The sequence below is a fragment of the Ranitomeya imitator genome, chromosome 1 (assembly GCF_032444005.1).
Source record: "Ranitomeya imitator isolate aRanImi1 chromosome 1, aRanImi1.pri, whole genome shotgun sequence".
NCBI lineage: Eukaryota > Metazoa > Chordata > Amphibia > Anura > Dendrobatidae > Ranitomeya > Ranitomeya imitator.
In genome coordinates, this window is record NC_091282.1 from 1,223,514,729 (window position 1) to 1,223,537,078 (window position 22,350).

Below are 22,350 nucleotides of genomic sequence, written 5' to 3' on the forward strand. Positions count from 1 at the left end.
ATCGGGTATCGGCCGATATTTGCTGTATCGGAATTCCGATACCGAGTTCCGATATTTTTGTGATATCGGGAATCAATATCGGGATTAAGATTAATGTGTAAAATAAAGAATAAAAATAAAAAATATTGATATACTTACCCTCTGACGCGCCCTGGTCGTCACCGCTGCAACCGCCTTGCTTCCGTTCGAAGAATGAGCGCTTAAAGGGCCTTCGATGACGTCGCGGCTTCTGATTGGTCGCGTGAGCGGTCACATGACCAATCAGCAAACAATCACAAGCCGCGTCGTCATCGAAGGCCCTTTATGCGCTCATTCTTCGGAACGAAAGCAAGGCGGTTGCAGCGGTGACGACCAGGGCGCGTCAGAGGGTAAGTATATCAATATTTTTTATTTTTATTCTTTATTTTACACATGAATATGGATCCCAGGGCCTGAAGGAGAGTTTCCTCTCCTTCAGACCCTGGGATCCATTACAGGATACATTCCGATATTTGTGTCCCATTGACTTGTATTGGTATCGGATATCGGTATCGGCGATATCCGATATTTTTCAGGTATCGGCCGATACCATCCGATACCGATACTTTCAAATATCGGAAGGTATCGCTCAACACTAGTTATAACTAACCACAGGTAGTTACTAGGGTTGAGCGAAACGGGTCGAACATTTTCAAAAGTCGCCGACTTTTGGCTAAGTCGGGGTTTCATGAAACCCGATCCGACCCCTGTGCGGGGTCGGCCATGCGGTACGCGACTTTCGCGCCAAAGTCACGTTTCAATGACGCGAAAAGCGCCATTTCTCAGCCAATGAAGGTAAACGCAGAGTGTGGGCAGCGTGATGACATAGGTCCTGGTCCCCACCATCTTAGAGAAGGGCATTGCAGTGATTGGCTTGCTGTCTGCGACGTCACAGGGGCTATAAAGGGGGCGTTCCCGCCGACCGCCATCTTACTGCTGCTGATCTGAGCTTAGGGAGAGGTTGCTGCCGCTTTGTCAGAAGCAGGGATAGCGTTAGGCAGGGTCCATTAACCACAAAACCGCTTGTGCTGCAGCGATTTGCACTGTCCAACACCACCCTCGGTGTGCAGGGACAGTGGAAGTTTTTTTTTTTTTTTTTTCCCCTCAGCGCTGTAGCTCATTGGGCTGCCCTAGAAGGCTCCCTGATAGCTGCATTGCTGTGTGTACGCCGCTGTGCAAACCAACTGCTTTTTTCAAAGCACAAATCCTCTTGTTCCTTCCTTTCTGCACAGCTATCTTTTTTGTTTGTCCACACTTTTTATTTCATTTGTGCATCAGTCCACTCCTTATTGCTGCCTGCCATACCTGGCTGAGATTACTGCAGGCAGGGAGATAGTAGCTGCCTGCCATACCTGGCTGAGATTACTGCAGGCAGGGAGATAGTAATTGTAGGACATTCCCTGTTTTTTTTTTTTTTTTTTTTTTGGTGGGAGATTAAGATTGGCAATTTGGCATTTCTGCTAGAGTGCCATCCCTGTGTGTGCCATCTCTCTCACATAGTGGGCCATAGAAAGCCTTTTCATTTTTCTGTATTTTTTTTTGTGGGGTGTATAAATTCTCCCTGATAAAAATACAGTGGGAGATTAATATTGGCCTTTGGGCTTGTGTGCCAGTCCTGAGTGTGCCATCTCTCTCACAAATAGTGGGCCATAGAAAGCCTATTTTATTTTTTTGGGGGTTTTATAAATTATCCCTGAAAAAAAGGGAGATTAATATTGGCCTCTGGGCTTGTGTGCCAGTTGTGAGCGTGCCATCTGTGCCAGTCCTGAGCGTGCCATCTCTCTCACAAATAGTGGGCCATAGAAAGCCTATTTAATTTTTTTTTTGGTTTTATAAATTTTCCCTGAAAAAAAGGGAGATTAATATTGGCCTCTGGGCTTGTGTGCCAGTTGTGAGCGTGCCATCTGTGCCAGTCCTGAGCGTGCCATCTCTCTCACAAATAGTGGGCCATAGAAAGCCTATTTAAATATTTTTTTGGTTTTATAAATTCTCCCAGAAAAAAAGGGAGATTAATATTGGCCTCTGGGCTTGTGTGCCAGTACTAAGCGTGCCATCTCTCTCTCTCTCTCAGTCAGTGGGCCATAGAACGCCTATTTTTGGTTTTATTTGTTTTCTAAATTCTCCCTGAAAAAATCATTTTATTTTATTTGGTTTCTAAATTCTTCCTGATAAAATCATATTTTTTTTATTATTTTTTTTTCTAAAGTCTCCCTGAAAAAAAAAAACAAAAAAAAAAAACAAAAAAAACAGTGGGAGATTAATATTGGCCTTTCTGCTTGTGTGCCAGTCTTGACTCCTGTGTGCGTCATCTCTCAGTCAGTGGGCCATAGAACGCCTATTTTTGGTTTTATTTGTTTTCTAAATTCTCCCTGAAAAAATCATTTTATTTTATTTGGTTTCTAAATTCTTCCTGATAAAATCATATTTTTTTTATTATTTTTTTTTCTAAAGTCTCCCTGAAAAAAAAAAAAAAAAAAAAAAAAAAACAGTGGGAGATTAATATTGGCCTTTCTGCTTGTGTGCCAGTCTTGACTCCTGTGTGCGTCATCTCTCAGTCAGTGGGCCATAGAACGCCTATTTTTGGTTTTATTTGTTTTCTAAATTCTCACCTGAAAAAATCATTTTATTTTATTTGGTTTCTAAATTCTTCCTGATAAAATCATATTTTTTTTATTATTTTTTTTTCTAAAGTCTCCCTGAAAAAAAAAAAAAAAAAAAAAAAAAAACAGTGGGAGATTAATATTGGCTTTTCTGCTTGTGTGCCAGTCTTGACTCCTCGGTGTGCCATCTCTCTCTCTCTCTCTCTCTCTCCAATTGTGGTCCATAGAAAGCCTATATTTTTTTTCCTTGATTTGGGTTCCAAAATCTACCAGAGAAAATAACTCCATCAATCATTGGTAGAAAAATATTGGCCTCTGGGCTTGTGTGCCACTCCTGATTCCTGTGTGCGTCATCTCTCACTCAGTGGCCCATAGAAAGCATATAGTTTGTTACATTTGTTTTCTAAATTCTCCCTGCAAAAATATATATTTTTTTTTTTTTGGGTTTCTAAAGTGTTCCTGAAAAAAATAAAAATAAAAAAAAAATAATAGTGTGACATTAATATTAACATTTGTGCTTCAGTGACAGTCCTGCGTGTGGGGCATCTCTCTAATTTGCAGCCACCAAAAACAGAGTGTGTAACATTGGGCCTGATTTTCGCTGTGGTCTCACCAACCTGTAAAGGGGTAGCTAAATCATACTGAAGTTATAGCTCACCGTGTAAGTTGTGTGACTGCAACAAATACCGTTAGTTTGTTCACGTTTTTAAAACAATGAGGAAGTCTAGTGGAAGAGGTCGTGGCCGGGGGCGTTCATTGTCAGCTGGTAATGAGGGTAGTGGTAGTGGTGGAGCATCAGGTGGTCGTGGGAAAAAAAATATTGCACCTAAGTCTGGAGCTGTGGAGCCAGGTTCGTCGTCCGGCTACACAAGGCCTCGAACGCTCCCTTTTCTGGGATTAGGAAAACCGCTTTTAAAGCCGGAGCAGCAAGAGCAAGTTTTGGCTTATCTTGCTGACTCAGCCTCTAGCTCTTTTGCCTCCTCTCGTGAAACTGGTAAAAGTAAAAGCAGCGCGTCGTTAGTGGATGTTCACGGTCAGGGACAAGTCACTTCCTTGTCCTCTTCAGCAAAAACAACAACAGAGAAGAATGCAGCAGGCGACACAACGGGTTACTCCATGGAGCTCTTTACACATACCGTCCCTGGCTTAGAAAGTGAAGCAGTTAATAGTCCATGCCCATTACAAGTTGAATCTGACATGGAGTGCACTGACGCACAGCCACAGCCAGACTACTATGCTGGTCCTTTGACTCAGACCACAACATTGCCCTCGCAGGGTGCTGATCAAGAATCAGACCCTGATGAGACTATGTTGCCCCATCACGAACGCTATACCACCGAACGACACGGTGACACAGACGAAGTTGCGCAGGAGGTTCAAGAAGAGTTATTAGATGACCCAGTTCTTGACCCCGATTGGCAGCCATTGGGGGAACAGGGTGCAGGCGGCAGCAGTTCTGAAGCAGAGGAGGAGGAGGGGCCGCAGCAGGCATCAACATCGCCACAGGTTCCATCTGCCGGGCCCGTATCTTGCCCAAAACGCGTGGCAAAGCCAAAACCTGGTGGAGGACAGCGTGGCCATCCGGTTAAAGCTCAGTCTGCAATGCCTGAAAAGGTATCCGATGCTAGAAAGAGTGCAGTCTGGCATTTTTTTAAACAACATCCAATTGATCAGCGCAAAGTCATCTGTCAAAAATGTTCTACTTCCTTAAGCAGAGGTCAGAATCTGAAAAGTCTCAATACTAGTTGCATGCATAGACATTTAACCACCATGCATTTGAAAGCTTGGACTAACTACCAAACGTCCCTTAAGGTTGTTGCACCCTCGGCCAATGAAGCTAGTCATCAACGCAACATCCCTTCCGGCAGTGTAGGACCACCATTTAGCGCACCACCTGCTGTATCTGTGCAGGTATCTTTGCCAGGCCAAAGCAGTCAGGGTCAGGGAATCACCAGTTTCGTAGTAGGAAACACTGCATCTAGGGCACCGGCGGCAACAATACCATCTCCCACCGTCTCTCAGTCTGCCATGTCCACCGGCACCCCCGCTAGTTCCACGATCTCCAGCTCTCCAGTCCAGCTCACCCTACATGAGACTATGGTTAGAAAAAGGAAATACTTAGCCTCGCATCCGCGTACACAGGGTTTGAACGCCCACATAGCTAGACTAATCTCGTTAGAGATGATGCCCTACCGGTTAGTTGAAAGCAAAGCTTTCAAAGACCTGATGGACTACGCTGTACCACGCTACGAGCTACCCAGTCGACACTTTTTTTCCAGAAAAGCCATCCCAGCCCTCCACCAGCATGTTAAAGAGCGCATCGTCCATGCACTCAGGCAATCTGTGAGCACAAAGGTGCACCTGACAACAGATGCATGGACCAGTAGGCATGGCCAGGGACGTTACGTGTCCATCACGGCACACTGGGTAAATGTGGTGGATTCAGGGTCCACAGGGGACAGCAAGTTTGGGACAGTTCTGCCTAGCCCACGGTCTAGTAAACAGTTGGCTGTAGCCGTTCGCACCCCCTCCTCCTCCTCCTCCTCCTCGTCCTCCTGCAGAAGCAAGAGCTCGTCCACAGACCGCAGTCGCACAAACACTCCATCCGCACCTGCCACTGTTGCACACCAGGTCTCCCATTATGGGGCAGCTACTGGCAAACGTCAGCAGGCTGTATTGGCTATGAAGTGTTTGGGCGACAATAGATACACCGCGGAAGTTCTGTCCGAGTTCTTGCAGCAAGAAACGCAGTCGTGGCTGGGCACTGTAGATCTTGAGGCAGGCAAGGTAGTGAGTGATAACGGAAGGAATTTCATGGCTGCCATCTCCCTTTCCCAACTGAAACACATTCCTTGCCTGGCTCACACATTAAACCTGGTGGTGCAGTGCTTCCTGAAAAGTTATCCGGGGTTATCCGACCTGCTCCTCAAAGTGCGTGGACTTTGCGCACATATCCGCCGTTCGCCTGTACACTCCAGCCGTATGCAGACCTATCAGCGTTCTTTGAACCTTCCCCAGCATCGCCTAATCATAGACGTTGCAACAAGGTGGAACTCAACACTGCACATGCTTCAGAGACTGTGCGAACAGAGGCGGGCTGTTATGTTTTTGTGGGAGGATACACATACACGGGCAGGCAGTAGGATGGCAGACATGGAGTTGTCAGGTGTGCAGTGGTCGAAGATTCAAGACGTGTCAAGTCCTTCAGTGTTTTGAGGAATGCACACGGCTGGTTAGTGCAGACAACGCCATAATAAGCATGAGCATCCCCCTAATGCGTCTGCTGATGCAAAGTTTGACGCACATAAAGGATCAGGCGTCTGCACCAGAGGAAGAGGAAAGCCTTGATGACAGTCAGCGATTGTCTGGTCAGGGCAGTGTACATGACGAGGTACCGGGCGAAGAGGAGGTGGAGGATGAGGAGGATGATGGGGATGAGTATATTTTTAATGAGGAAGCTTTCCCGGGGGCACGGGAAATTGGTGGCGTGGCAAGGCCGGGTTCTGGTTTTTTGAGGGACACAAGTGACGTAGATTTGCCTGCAACTGCCCCTCAACCAAGCACAACCGCAGATTTGACAACGGGAACTTTGGCCCACATGGCGGATTATGCCTTGCGTATCCTCAAAAGGGACACACGCATTACAAAAATGATGAACGATGACGATTACTGGTTGGCCTGCCTCCTTGATCCTCGCTATAAAGGCAAATTGCAAAATATTATGCCACATGAGAACTTGGAACTAATATTAGCAACAAAACAATCAACTCTTGTTGACCGTTTGCTTCTGGCATTCCCTGCACACAGCGCCCGTGATCGTTCTCACACGAGCTCCAGGGGCCAGCAGACCAGAGGTGTTAGAGGGGCAGAAATCAGAAGTGGCGTTGGCCAGAGGGGTTTTCTGACCAGGTTGTGGAGTGATTTTTCTATGACCGCAGACAGGACAGGTACTGCAGCATCAATTCAAAGTGACAGGAGACAACATTTGTCCAGTATGGTTACAAACTATTTTTCATCCCTTATCGACGTTCTCCCTCAACCGTCATTCCCATTTGATTACTGGGCATCCAAATTAGACACCTGGCCAGAATTGGCAGAATATGCATTGCAGGAGCTTGCTTGCCCGGCAGCTAGTGTCCTATCAGAAAGAGTATTCAGTGCTGCAGGTTCAATACTAACAGAAAAAAGGACTCGTCTGGCTACCCAAAATGTAGATGATCTAACCTTCATTAAAATGAACCACAACTGGATTTCAAAATCTTTTGCCCCACCCTGCCCGGCTGACACCTAGCTTTCCTATGAAAAGGTCTTGCCTGTGGACTATTCTGAATGACTTTTCCAATCTCGTAATTTTCTTCACCTGATTGTCCAGCATACGACATGTTTCGACCTCACGAAATGGCCAAACTCCCCACACGGGGCCGTGCTATCGCCACTTTGCGCTTGGACCCTTGAGAGTGCTGTTTGTCTGAAGAGGTGGGTGTGGCCGCTTTTGGTCGACGGCACTGCCACTGGGTCCCTCATAGTACAATAAAGTGTCTCTGGCGGTGGTGGTGCGCACCCAACGTCAGACACACCGTTGTAATATGAGGGGCCCTGTGCCTGTACCGCCGGCCACAAGACAGTTCCCCCCCCCAGCTCAAACAGTGCTCTACCACTAGCAAAATTATCTCTCACAGCTTCACCAATGTGTAGTCTAGGCGCTGACATCCTTCAATGCCTGGCACTGACAATACCATTGTTTTGACATTTTTGTTATGTTAGGCCTTCGAAGCCTGTCTGCGGTCCCTTCTTTCTACAACTACTACACTGACCAGGCCACTGCTGGCCGTGTTACCCTGGAACCAATTTAAAAGTGCCTACAGTCAGCCCAATTTTGTTATGTTAGGCCTTCGAAGCCTGTCTGCCGTCACTCCTTCCACTAGACTTCCACTGACCATACACTGCTGCCCATGTACCCCTGGAACCAATTTAAAAGTGCCTACAGCCAGCCCAATTTTGTTATGTTAGGCCTTCGAAGCCTGTCTGCGGTCACTCCTTCCACTAGACTTCCACTGACCAGACCACTGCTGCCCGTGTACCCCTGGAACCAATTTAAAAGTGCCTACAGCCAGCCCAAGTTTGTTATGTTAGGCCTTCGAAGCCTGTCTGCGGTCACTCCTTCCACTAGACTTCCACTGACCAGACCACTGCTGCCCGTGTACCCCTGGAACCAATTTAAAAGTGCCTACAGCCAGCCCAAGTTTGTTATGTTAGGCCTTCGAAGCCTGTCTGCCGTCACTCCTTCCACTAGACTTCCACTGACCATACACTGCTGCCCATGTACCCCTGGAACAAATTTAAAAGTGCCTACAGCCAGCCCAAGTTTGTTATGTTAGGCCTTCGAAGCCTGTCTGCGTCCCGTTCTTTCAACTACAACTACACTGACCAGGCCACTGATGGCCGTGTTCCCCTGGAACCAATTTTAACTTGCCTACAGCCAGCCCAATGTTAGGCCTTTGATGCCTGTCTGCCGTCACTCCTTCCACTAGGCCTCCACTGACCTGTCTACTGCTGCCCGTGTACCCCTTGAACCAACATCATTAAATATAAAAAAAATTAATTTGATTATAAAAAATAAGATCGTGTTGAGATCTCAAATGCAGACATTTTAACAATAAAAACAAACACACAACAAAAATCTGGAACTGTTCTAAAAAGGTCCAACAGCTACAATTACTTTCTCCTGCAAGAAGTTAACTGAAAGTTTTTTGGAGTTGTTAACACAGATATGGCATCCACCGAGTGTTGTCCTGTCGCGTCTCCTTTAAATTATTTCCAATAAGATGTTAAACTATTAATTTAATAAAATCAATAATTAAAAAAATAATTGAGTAAGTCAAAAGCAGATTGCAAATAAACATTAATTACAAATCAAGAAGCATGGCGCGTCCGAGGGTGAGTAGATACCTAATAAGAATATAATCACCCTCGGACGCGCAATGCTTATTTACAACAGCCTTCCTTCCTAAGAATCAGCCCTTTCGTGGTGTAGAGAGAGGTTGTGTTACACTCCAAGGTGTTCCCCGGGTTGCCTTTCATGAGCTTCGATATTCCGGCTCTCGTTTAGTAGTTGGTGGAAACTACGCTGCATTAGGCCTACAAATTTGGTATGGGGTGTAGAGACAGGTTGTGTTACACTCCAAGGTTTTCACCAGGTTGCCTTTCCTGAGCTTCGATCTTCATGCTCTCGTTTAGTAGTTGTAGAAAAGTACGCTGCATTAGGCCTACAAAATGGGTATGGGGTGTAGAGAGATGGTGTGTTACACTCCAAGGTGTTCCCCAGGTTGCCTTTCCTGAGCTTCTATCTTCAGGCTCTCATTAAATTGTGGTTAAATGGAACAACTGCATTTGGCGTACTAGTTGGTTTGGGGCCTACTATCGGTGTCTGCCACTCCTTGCTGTTCTCCTGGTTTCCTGTCCTGAAATTCCATTTTCAGGCTCTCGTTAAGTAGTTGTTAATGTTAGACTGCATTTGGCCTACTAGTTGGGTTGGGGCCTACTATCGGTGTCTGCCACTCCTTGCTGTTCTCCTCCACTGAACAAAGCTGTGCCGCCTGTTTACTACGGTTGCCAATTTTGAATTGCATTTCGACTACTTACTGATTTGGCCCTACTCTCTGTGTCAGCCTCTCATTCCAGTTGTCCTCCACTGCAATGCCCCCTGGTTATTCCTGTGTTACCAATTTTGAACTGCATTTAGCCCACTTTCTTCTTTGGGCCTATATCTGTGTTTCCACTTCATCGTGCCCATTGCCCAGCCAGTGATAGATGAGTCTGCTGGTACATTGACCCATAACGCAACATTCCCCGTGCACGCTACACAACAACATTGTGACCCTGCTGAAAGTCAGGTTGCTCTTCCCGCATACCATACCACCTTACACGGGGACAAAGAGGAAGGTGCAGATGAAAGTGCAGGTTCCTTCATCAGGTGGGGGGAGGAATACTAGTTGGCGACGTCACTGGCACAGGGCCTCTCATAGTACGCAAAAGTGTTGCTGCCGGTGGGAGGCGCCCCCGCCGTGCAAACACACCGCTGTACTTTGAGGGGCCCTGTGCCAGTGCCAATGCCAACGAGTGGGCCCCCCCTGCTTGCTCAGGTTCACAGCACTTGCAAAGTTGAAATACTTACCTCTCCCTGCTCCACTGCCGTGACGTGGTCCAGATTTCCTGGGCCCACTAATTACTTGAACCAGCCCTACCCCCCACAACTTTAGCCAAATGACCCCCAATTTCAAATGCCTTCCAATTATTATAAGGTAAATTACGCTTGACAAGCTTCATTAAGAAGAATGGATGGTTTTGACATTAAAATGGGCACTCTAGGTGTTTTCCTGGCCCCCACTCACTGCCGACTATGCTGCCCCATTGACTTGCATTGGGTTTCGTGTTTCGGTCGATCCCGACTTTACGTCATAATCGGCCGATTTCACTCGACCCGACTTTGGACATAGTCGGGTTTCGCAAAACCCGGCTCGACTCTAAAAAGGTCAAGGTCGCTCAACTCTAGTAGTTACCATGCCAGGGCAACACCAGGCTCTTCAGCTAGTCCCTTTATAAAGGGAAATTTGACATAATACCTCTGTTAACATACGCCATATTCTGCTCAGAACCCCAGTAGGTGGGCAGATTGCCTGGGTACAAAATCTGCATCTGATGATGAAACCACTGGCCCTTCCCCTATGTTATGTCCTTCCTAATCTGCTGTCCAGTGAGGAGGCGCTGAGGCTTCCTGTCCACAACCTGCAGTTTGCAGACACAACGGTCAGCAACCACGTCCATGTTGCTGTTCTAGCGCAGCATTCAGTTGTCCCTTGTCAGCATTTACCTTACATTTTCTAAACATGGATCCTTAAAAAAAAATGGTGGTGGGGTATTGGCACGTTTATGTACTGTAAGGATTTCACTCACTCAGGTGCGACGGCTGACACTCAGGAGGCACGTTCCTTTAAAAGTTCACAGGGTTTATTGCTTTATAAACCACATGGCAAAATAACATAAAAAAATAGCCAAAAAAAATAGCCTTTGTCTCAGGGAAGAGAAGCAAGTGTCCAGTCCTTCAGGCTCAGTACTGGAGCCTTAACATACTCAGGAGGGTTTCACCTCCACACATATCTCCTGTGTAAAGCATTAGCCTGTCTTATAAGGAGCTAACCACACCCAGGAACCGATCACATGATTAGACATGTGGTCTGACATCACCACAGGTCCTGAAACACACATATATATATATATATATATATATATATATATATATATATACAGCGCCTACAAGTAGTATTCAACCCCCTGCAGATTTAGCAGGTTTAATAAGATGCAAATAAGTTAGAGCCTTCAAACTTCAAACAAGAGCAGGATTTATTAACAGATGCATAAATCTTACAAACCAAAAAGTTTTGTTGCTCAGTTAAATTTTTATAAATTTTAAACATAAAAGTGTGGGTCAATTATTATTCAACCCCTAGGTTTAATATTTTGTGGAATAACCTTTGTTTGCAATTACAGCTAATAATCGTCTTTTATAAGACCTGATCAGGCCGGCACAGGTCTCTGGAGTTATCTTGGCCCACTCCTCCATGCAGATCTTCTCCAAGTTATCTAGGTTCTTTGGGTATCTCATGTGGACTTTAATCTTGAGCTCCTTCCACAATTTTCAATTGGGTTAAGGTCAGGAGACTGACTAGGCCACTGCAACACCTTGATTTTTTGCCTCTTGAACCAGACCTTGGTTTTCTTGGCTGTGTGCTTTGGGTCGTTGTCTTGTTGGAAGATGAAATGACGACCCATCTTAAGATCCTTGATGGAGGAGCGGAGGTTCTTGGCCAAAATCTCCAGGTAGGCCGTGCTATCCATCTTCCCATGGATGCGGACCAGATGGCCAGGCCCCTTGGCTGAGAAACAGCACCACAGCATGATGCTGCCACCACCATGCTTGACTGTAGGGATGGTATTCTTGGGGTCGTATGCAGTGCCATCCAGTCTCCAAACGTCACGTGTGTGGTTGGCACCAAAGATCTCGATCTTTGTCTCATCAGACCAGAGAACCTTGAACCAGTCAGTCTCAGAGTCCTCCAAGTGATCATGAGCAAACTGTAGACGAGCCTTGACATGACGCTTTGAAAGTAAAGGTACCTTACGGGCTCGTCTGGAACGGAGACCATTGCGGTGGAGTACATTACTTATGGTATTGACTGAAACCAATGTCCCCACTGCCATGAGATCTTCCCGGAGCTCCTTCCTTGTTGTCCTTGGGTTAGCCATGACTCTTCGGACAAGCCTGGCCTCGGCACGGGAGGAAACTTTCAAAGGCTGTCCAGGCCGTGGAAGGCTAACAGTAGTTCCATAAGCCTTCCACTTCCGGATGATGCTCCCAACAATGGAGACAGGTAGGCCCAACTCCTTGGAAAGGGTTTTGTACCCCTTGCCAGCCTTGTGACCCTCCACGATCTTGTCTCTGATGGCCTTGGAATGCTCCTTTGTCTTTCCCATGTTGACCATGTATGAGTGCTGTTCACAAGTTTGGGGAGGGTCTTAAATAGTCAGAAAAGGCTGGAAAAAGAGATAATTAATCCAAACATGTGAAGCTCATTGTTCTTTGTGCCTGAACTACTTCTTAATACTTTAGGGGAACGAAACAGAATTCTGGTGGGTTGAGGGGTTGAATAATAAATGACCCTCTGAAAAGACTTTTCACAATTTAAAAAAAAAATAAACAAAGAAATAACATTCTTTTTTGCTGCAGTGCATTTCACACTTCCAGGCGCGACACGCCACCTATGTGACACATTCCTCCCATCGACTACACACCCTTTAGCCATTCTACATACCTTCCCCCCTCTGCCTAAAGCCGTGGGGCTTGGCACTTTCCCCCACTAAACAAGGGATTCTTGATAGGGCATCCGCATTACCATGCAGCTTTCCGGCCCTATGTTCCACATAGAAACTGAAGTCCTGCAGAGCTAAGAACCAACGGGTGACCCTAGCATTTCTACCCTTTGTTTCCCTCATCCATCTAAGTGGGGCATGGTCGGATATTAGTCTGAATTTACGCCCCAGCAGATAGTACCGTAACGTGTCCACCGCCCACTTTGGCCAAACACTCTTTTTCTACGACTGAGTAGTTCTTTTCAGATGAGGACAGCTTCCTACTCAGATAGAGAACAGGATGCTCCTCCCCATGTAGCTCTTGGGAAAGGACTGCTCCTAACCCAACATCTGAGGCATATGTCTGAAGAATAAATTCTTTTTTGAAGTCTGGGGCCATCAGAACGGGCTGCTTACATAGAGCCCCTTTCAATTCTTGGAAGGCTAACTCTGTCTCTTCAGACCATTTAACCAAAACTGATTTTGTCCCCTTTAGCAGATCAGTCAGAGGCGCAGCCACTGTGGTGAAGTTCGGGATGAACCTCCTGTAATATCCCACGATCCCCAGAAAGGCTTTAACTTGCTTTTTGGAGAGTAGTTTCGGCCATGTTTGGATTGCCTCCACTTTCCTGATTTGGGGCTTTATTTCTCCACGACCCACTATATAGCCTAGGTACTTAGCCTCCTCCTTACCCAAGGCACACTTCTTCGGGTTTATTGTAAACCCCGCCTCTCTTAGAGCATCAAACACCGCTTGGACTTTTTCCAGATGACTCTCCCAGTCCGGGCTAAATATCATCCAGGTACGCAGCAGAGTATGGCTTATAGGGTGCAAGGACTCTATCCATAGCCCTCTGGAAGGTCGCCGGAGCTCCCTGTAGGCCAAAAGGCATCCGGACATACTAGAAGCATCCATCTGGTGTAGAAAACGCCATCTTCTCCTTTGCTTTTTGTGCCATGGGGATCTGCCAATACCCCTTTGTCAAATCCAAGGTGGTTATAGTCTGTGAAGTGAGTCTGAGGAGGGAGTCCGAGGAGACATTTGAAGGAGAGTGAGCAGGAAAGCTGGACCTGTGGTTCTGCATCTCCAGGCCAGAGTGGAGGTGTCAGACAAGGTTGTGTCTGTAGGATGTGAGAGAGTAGGTGAAGCACAGGAGAAGTAAGGGGCTGGAGGGGAGCTGCGACTGAGATCCCTCCACACTGAAGTGCAGGAACCGGACACTGGGAGTCCGAGGCTGTGTGGGACTTCATTCCCCACAGCAGAAACCAGAGGGCAAAAGATTTCAGGTCGTCTATCCACACTCACACCAGAAGACACAGCAACATATAGAGCCCGGAGTCATAACTAGAGGCACCTGTAAAAAGATTTGCATTGCCTGCCATTCGGGTATTTTCTTAGGACACAGAGAGAGAGGACCTTTTGAGAAGCCATAGGCAGCAAGGGACTCACCTTACAGCACAGGAAGGAAGACTTCCCTGGGGGATCAAGCTTCACCTGTGGGAAGCCATACCATCCTTGCTGCAGTACCATCACCCCCAGAGGAGTCCTTTAAGCAGCAGCGGTCATCCCTGACCGAATACCACAGGTGGCGTCACAAACATTTCTTATTCTAAATAATCCCTTTAATCCCTTAACCACCATGGATGGTTTGCACATTAATGACAGAGCCAATTTTTACAATTCTGAACACTGTCCATTTATGAGGTTTTAACTCTGGAACGCTTCAATGGATCCTGGTGATTCTTTGACTGTTTTCTCATGACATATTGTATTTCATGATAGTGGTAAAATTTCAAATTTCTTTGATATTACCTGCGTTTATTTGTGAAAAAAATGGAAATTTGGTGAAAATTTTGCAATTTTCCAACTTTTAATTTTTTTATTCCCGTAAATCACAGAGATATGTCACACAAAATACTTAATAAGTAACATTTCCCACATGTCTACTTTACATCAGAACAATTTTGGAACCAAATTTTTTTTTTTGTTAGGGAGTTATAAGGGTTAAAATTTGACCAGCAATTTCTCATTTTTACAACATCATTTTTTTTTTTTAGGGACCACACCATATTTGAAGTTACTTTGAGGGGTCTATATGATAGAAAATACCCAAGTTTGACACCATTTTAAAAACTGCACGCCTCACTGTGCTCAAAACCACATTCAAGAAGTTTATTAACCTTTCAAATGCTTCACCGGAATTTTTGGAATGTTTAAAAAATAAAAGAACATTTAACTTTTTTTCTCAAAAAGTTTTCTTCAGCTCCAATTTGTTTTATTTTACCAAGGGTAACAGGAGAAATTGGACCACAAAAGTTGTTGTACAATTTGTCCTGAGTATGCTGATACCCCATATGTGGGGGTAAACCACTGTTTGGGTGCATGGCAGAGCTCGGAAGGGAAGGAGCGCCGTTTGACTTTTCAATGCAAAATTGACTGGAATTTAGATGGGACTCCATGTTGGGTTGAGGAGCCCCTGATGTGCCTAAACATTGAAACCCCCCCAACTGAAATCATTTTGGAAAGTAGACCCCCTAAGGAACTTATCTAGATGTGTGGTGAGCACTAATGTAGAGCCGTAAAAATAAAAAATCATATTTTTTCATAACAATGATATTTTCGCCCCCAATTTTTTATTTTCCTAAGGGCATCAGAATAAATTGTACCCCAAAGTTGTTGTGCAATTTGTCCTGAGTACGCTGATACTCCATATGTGGGGGTAAACTACTGTTTGGACGCATGGCAGAGCTCGGAAGGGAAGGAGCGCTGTTTGACTTTTCAATGCAAAATTGACTGGAATTGAGATAGGACATCATGTTGTGTTTGGAGAGCCCCTAATGTGATTAGACATTGAAACCCTTCACAAGTGACACCATTTTGGAAAGAAGACCCCCTAAGGAACTTATCTAGATGTGTTGTGAGAACTTTGAACCTCCAAATGTTTCACTACAGTTTATAAAGTAGAGCCGTAAAAATAAAAATTCCTTTTATTTCCACAAAAATTATTTTTTAGCCCCCAGTTTTGTATTTTCCCAAGGGTAACAGGAGAAATTGGAACCAAAAGTTGTTGTCCAATGTGTCCTGAGTGCGCTCATACCCCATATGTGGGGGGGAACCACCGATTGGGCGCATGACAGAGCTCAGAAGAGAAGGAGCGCCATTTGGAATGCAGACTTAGATGGATTGGTCTGCAGGAGTCACGTTGCATTTGCAGTGCCCCTGATGTACCTAAACAGTAGAAACCCCATATGTTGGGGTAAACCCCTGTTTGGGCGCACGGGAGAGCTCAGAACGGAAGGAGAACTGTTTTACTTTTTCAACGCAGAATTGGCTGGAATTGAGATCAGACGCCATGTTGCTTTTGGAGAGCCCCTGATGTGCCTAAACAGTGGAAACCCCCCAATTCTAACTGAACCCCTAACCCAAACATGCCGCTAACCGTAATCCCAACCGTAAATGTAATCCAAGCCCTAACTTTAGCCCCAACTACAACCCTAACTGTAGCCCCAACCCTAACTTTAGCCCCAACCCTAACTTTAGCCCCAACCCTAACTTTAGCCCCAACCCTAATCCTAACTTTAGCCCCAACCCTAACCCTAACTGTAGCCCCAACCCTAACTTTAGCCATAACCCTAACCCTAATTTTAGCCCCAACCCTAACCCTAAAATAAGCCCCAACCCTAACCCTAACTTTAGCCCCAACCCTAACCCTAACTTTAGCCCCAACCCTAACTGTAGCCCTAACCCTAACTTTAGCCCCAACCCTAACCCTAACTTTAGCCCCAACCCTAACTGTAGCCCTAACCCTAACTGTAGCCCCAACTCTATCCTTAAATTTAGCCTTAACCGTTACCCTAACCCTAATGGGAAAATGGAAATAAATGCATTTTTTTATTTTATTATTTTTCCCTAACTAAGGGGGTGATGAAGGGGGGTTTGATTTACTTTTATAGCAGTTTTTTAGTGGATTTTTATTATTGGCAGCCGTCACACACTAAAAGACGCTTTTTATTGCAAAAAATAGTTTTTGTGTCTCCACATTTTGAGAACTATAATTTTTCCATATTTTGATCCACAGAGTCATGTGAGGTCTTGTTTTTTGCGGGACGAGTTGACGTTTTTATTAGTACCATTTTCAGGCACATGACATTTTTGATCGCTTTTTATTCCGATTTTTGTGAGGCAGAATGACCAAAAAACAGCTATTCATGAATTTCTTTTGGGGGGGAAGCGCTTATACCATTCCACGTTTGGTAAAATTGATGAGGCAGTTTTATTCTTCGGGTCACTACGATTACAGCGATACCTCATTTATAGCTTTTTTTATGTTTTGATTTTATACGATAAAAACTATTTTTAATAAAAAATTATTATTTTTGCATCACTTTATTCTGAGGACTATAACTTTTTTATTATTTCGCTTATGATGCTGTATGGCGGTTCATTTTTTGCGGGACAAGATGACATTTTCAGCGGTACCATGGTTATTTATATCTGTCTTTTTGATCACGCGTTATTCCACTTTTTGTTTGGCAGAAAGATAATATAGCGTTGTTTTTTTGCCTCATTTTTTTGGGGGGTTTTTTTGTGGTGTTCACTGAAGGGGTTAATTAGTGGGAAAGTTTTATAGGTCGGGTCATTACGGATGCGGCAATACTAAATATGTGTACTTTTATTTATTTTTTATTTAGATAAAGAAATGTATTTATTGGAACAATATTTGTTTTTCTTTATTTAGGAATTTATTTATTTATAACACATGTAAATATATATATATTTTTTTTACTGTATGACATTGCCCCAAGGGGGGGACATCAAAGTATAGTGTCAGGCATTTGAAAGCCTCCTCCCTGCAGGACCAGGAAGAAACCCTGCTGCCTTTTTGGATCCGGGGACTGCAGGGAGGAGATGCTCGGTACAACATGATTACATCGCGTTGTACCGAGGGTCTCAGGTAAGCACGCAGGGAGCACCCTTCCTGCGCAATGCCTCCCTATGCCGCCGGAATTCTGCGACCATGTTTGGTCGCAGTGTTACGAGGGTTAATGTGCCGGGAGCAGTCTGTGACCACTCCTGGCACATAGAGCCAATGTCAGCTGTAATAATCAGCTAACCCCTGGCGGCGATTGGCCGCGCTTCCCCCGTGAGCATGGCCAATCGCCTTTGACTTACTATCCCGTCCCTGGGAATTAAGTCCCAGGTCACCTCGACAGGATAGTACGTCATATGTGAATAAGGGTTTAAAGACCTTCCCTTTAAATTGGATGCCCAGGGCCACGGACAGGGTCACTGCCACCATGACTACGTCTTTAATGACCAGCGGACCCAGTACAGAGAAATCCCTAGGCCCTAGCGGCCTCTCCAAACTTGGCATCATGAACAGGATGGACGACCCAAAAAATCGGGTCCTGTGCGCCATAGACTAATGAGTCATTTAATGGCCGCCATTGTTGCACCATGAGGAGGGTGAGGAACAGAAATGATGTGCTGTCGCGGGTGGAGCCTGAGGACAAAAGCTGGACCTGCCCACTACAGAGACTTTAATGAAAACAGAACATGTCTGTGAGGATGACGGATACAGCTCCAGTGATGGCTGGTGGGAATATGGAGCAAGGACCGCCCACGAAGGAGAGAGAAGCAGGAATGCACGGGAAAGTGTGGAGCAGAGATGGCTGAACGGTAATCCGGTACAAGTGATGTCGGATGGCAGTGGAGAACCGCCGGGACCTACTGAAGGGGGAGTGGACTTCCCCAGTCAGCCAGAAGAAACACCGGACCACATGACAGTATAGGATCCGGAGCTCCTCGGCACTGTGATGGAGGAGCTGGCCCGACAGCTCCAGCAATGACCACGTGGAAGGAGATGCTGCTGAAGAGGATGACAACACCTCAAAAACAGACCCTACCACCAGCGCCCCTGACCACAGTGGAGCCAGAGAAGGAGACCAGCAGCGGGAACGCAGGTATGCACTCTGCCCTTGTAGTGGAGGAGACCCTGGTGGGACCTTTAGAGCCCCCACATACCCTAATGCCTGGCCAGGTAGTCACAGCAGTAACCTGGGACTGCATGGCAGACCTGGGGGTGCCCTGAAAGAACTGATGGTACCCGAACCTTTGTCCCTGGGGGCATGCAGAAAGAAGGAGGCAATATACTGGAGGCACCCAAAGACAAATCTTATGGGATTCCCAGAGGAGGCACAAGCGGGAGCTAATCATATGGAGATTGTTGACGGGGAGGAGTTTTGCAGGCAGCAAATACTAAAGTTAGAAGCAGAAAAGCAGGATGCAGAGATAAATGGGAGGGTATGGAAAATCACAACATGGGGGCCAAAGCCCCAACTCGCAGAGCCAGATCCACTGACAAGGGACAGTAGTTTCCTTTAATCTGGAAAGAGGATGGGGATTTATCTGTGAACCAGGAGAACCCTCAGAACTCTTTGTAAATCATAGAGACATAGAGTCGCATCTCCTTAAAGGACACCCATACCGTGACTTGTACCCGGGAGATCAAGTAATGTTCACCCGGCACCAAGCTGAAAGAGAACACTATTCCCTAAATGTAAAGAAATGCACAGAAAAGCATGCTAAATCAGACAAAGCAGCCAAAACTGCAGGACAAACCCAGGCAACACAAACCCCAGCTGCTGGACTAGCCCCATTTGAGTCACCTGTTGTGACATCTCGAGAGCATTATTCCCAACCAGGAGGTTGTAAACCGCAATACCTGCCCTGGAAGAGAAAGAAAAGAAGAAGAACAAACCAATAATGACAATTGTTGTTTATTAATGAACAGTTAATTACCTGGTTAAGAATGTTTGATTGTGCTGATTGCAGTGGTAGAATTCAAAGTTTAAAATGGACAGCAAGGTAATGGACGGTGAATTGCCAGAAAACTTTACTGTAAATAGTTAGCGCTAAGGTGCTCCCTATTGGCTTTACCATGCGCTGGCTGCGTGATTAGAGCCTGGGTTATTTCAAAAGACCAGAAGAAAAACCGTCTGGCGAGGCCGAGGAGAGGTCTGGATGTTACGCCTTGCAGCCCGACAAGGCCTACGTTGTGGGTTTAGAACGGGTCCCTCACGTCATTGTAGTTGATGTACAAGGACACCCAGGTATTAAAATGTTTGCACTTTGATATGCTAAAAATGTTGGCACCCGTTTTCATGTTGCACTTTTTTGTAACTTTTATGTTTGCAATGTTTAAAGAAAAGAACCTCCCATAAAGGGAAGAAAATGTTTATTAACCTGTTGAAATGCATTTTCAAAAATGTTCATAAAGTCTAACCTGTTATTGTTTACTAGATGGTGGCCCTATACATCGGATATTCTAGAATATGCATGCCCACGTAGTATATTGCCCAGCCACGTAGTATATTGCCCAGTCACGTAGTATATTGCCCAGTCACGTAGTATATTGCCCAGTCAGGTAGTATATTGCCCAGTCACGTAGTATATTGCCCAGCGACGTAGTATATTGCCCAGTCACGTAGTATATTGCCCAGTCACGTAGTATATTGCCCAGTCACGTAGTATATTGCCCAGTCAGGTAGTATATTGCCCAGTCACGTAGTATATTGCCCAGTCACGTAGTATATTGCCCAGTCACGTAGTATATTGCCCAGCGACGTAGTATATTGCCCAGTCACGTAGTATATTGCCCAGTCACGTAGTATATTGCCCAGTCACGTAGTATATTGCCCAGTCACGTAGTATATTGCCCAGTCACGTAGTATATTGCCCAGCCACGTAGTATATTGTCCAGCTACGTAGTATATTGCCCAGTCACGTAGTATATTGCCCAGTCACGTAGTATATTGCCCAGCCACTTAGTATATTGCCCAGCGACGTAGTATATTGCCCAGTCACGTAGTATATTGGCCAGTAACAAAGTATATTGCCCAGTCACGTAGTATATTGCCCAGTCACGTAGTATATTGCCCAGCCTTGTAGTATATTGCCCAGCTACGTAGTATATTGCCCAGCCACGTAGTATATTGCTCAGCGACGTAGTATATTGCCCAGTCACGTAGTATATTGCCCAGTCACGTAGTATATTGCCCAGTTACGTAGTATATTGCCCAGCCACGTAGTATATTGCCCAGTCACGTAGTATATTGCACAGCCACGTAGTATATTGCCCAGCCACGTAGTATATTGCCCAGTCACGTAGTATATTGCCCAGTCACGTAGTATATTGCCCAGCGACGTAGTATATTGCCCAGTCACGTAGTATATTGCCCAGTCACGTAGTATATTGCCCAGTCACGTAGTATATTGCCCAGTCACGTAGTATATTGCCCAGTCACGTAGTATATTGCCCAGCCACGTAGTATATTGTCCAGCTACGTAGTATATTGCCCAGCCACTTAGTATATTGCCCAGCGACGTAGTATATTGCCCAGTCACGTAGTATATTGGCCAGTAACAAAGTATATTGCCCAGTCACGTAGTATATTGCCCAGTCACGTAGTATATTGCCCAGCCTTGTAGTATATTGCCCAGCTACGTAGTATATTGCCCAGCCACGTAGTATATTGCCCAGCTACGTAGTATATTGCACAGCCACGTAGCATATTGCCCAGCCACATAGTATATTGCCCAGCCACGTAGTATATTGCACAGTCACGTAGTATATTGCCCAGCCACATAGTATATTGCCCGGCTACATAGTATATTGCCCAGCTACGTAGTATATTGCCCAGTTAAGTAGTATATTGCCCAGCCACGTAGTATATTGCCCAGTCACGTAGTATATTGCCCAGTCACGTAGTATATTGCCCAGCCACGTAGTATATTGCCCAGTTACGTGGTATATTGCCCAGTCACGTAGTATATTGCCCAGTCACGTAGTATATTGCACAGCCACGTAGTATATTGCCCAGCTATGTAGTATATTGCCCAGCCACGTTCTATATTGCACAGCCACGTAGTATATTGCCCAGCTACGTAGTATATTGCCCAGCCATGTAGTATATTGCCGAGCTATGTAGTATATTGCCCAGCCACGTAGTATATTGCCCAGCAACGTAGTATATTGCCCAGTCACGTAGTATATTGGCTAGCAACATAGTATATTGCCCAGCTACGTAGTATATTGCACAGCCACGTAGTATGTAGTATATTGCCCAGCCACGTAGTATATTGCCCAGCAACGTAATATGTTGCCCAGCAACGTAGTATATTGCCCAGCTACGTAGTATATTGCACAGCCACGTAGTATGTAGTATATTGGTCAGCCACATAGTATATTACCCAGTAATGTAGTATATTGGCCAGTGACATAAAATAAAAAATAAACATATACTCACTTTAGTCCTGGCTCCTGTGTACGGTGCACGCGGCAGCTTCTGGTCCCAGGGTTGGTATGACTATGAGCGCAGGGCCTGTGATGACGTCACGGTCAAAGACCGTGACGTCATGGCAGGTCCTTCTCGCGCAGGCGTGCAGGACCTGTGATGACATCGTGGTCACATGACCGTGACATCATGGCAGGTCCTTCTCCCATAGCATCCTTAGCACCGGAACCTGCCGGCGGACAGGACGCAACGTCGGAGGGTGAAAATAACGTTACTTTTTTTTATTATTATTTGTAACATTAGATCGTTTTACTATTGATGCTGCATGCGCAGCATCAATAGTAAAAACTTGGTCACACAGGGTTAATAGCTGCGTAACCGAGTGCATTACACCATGCTCCGGTAACGCTGGCAATAACGCTGTGTGAGGGCTAACTGGATGACTGGAGGGGAGTATGGAGCGGGCACTGACTGCGAGGAGGAAAGAGCGGCCAAATTGCCGCCGGACTGTGCCGGTCGCTGATTGGTC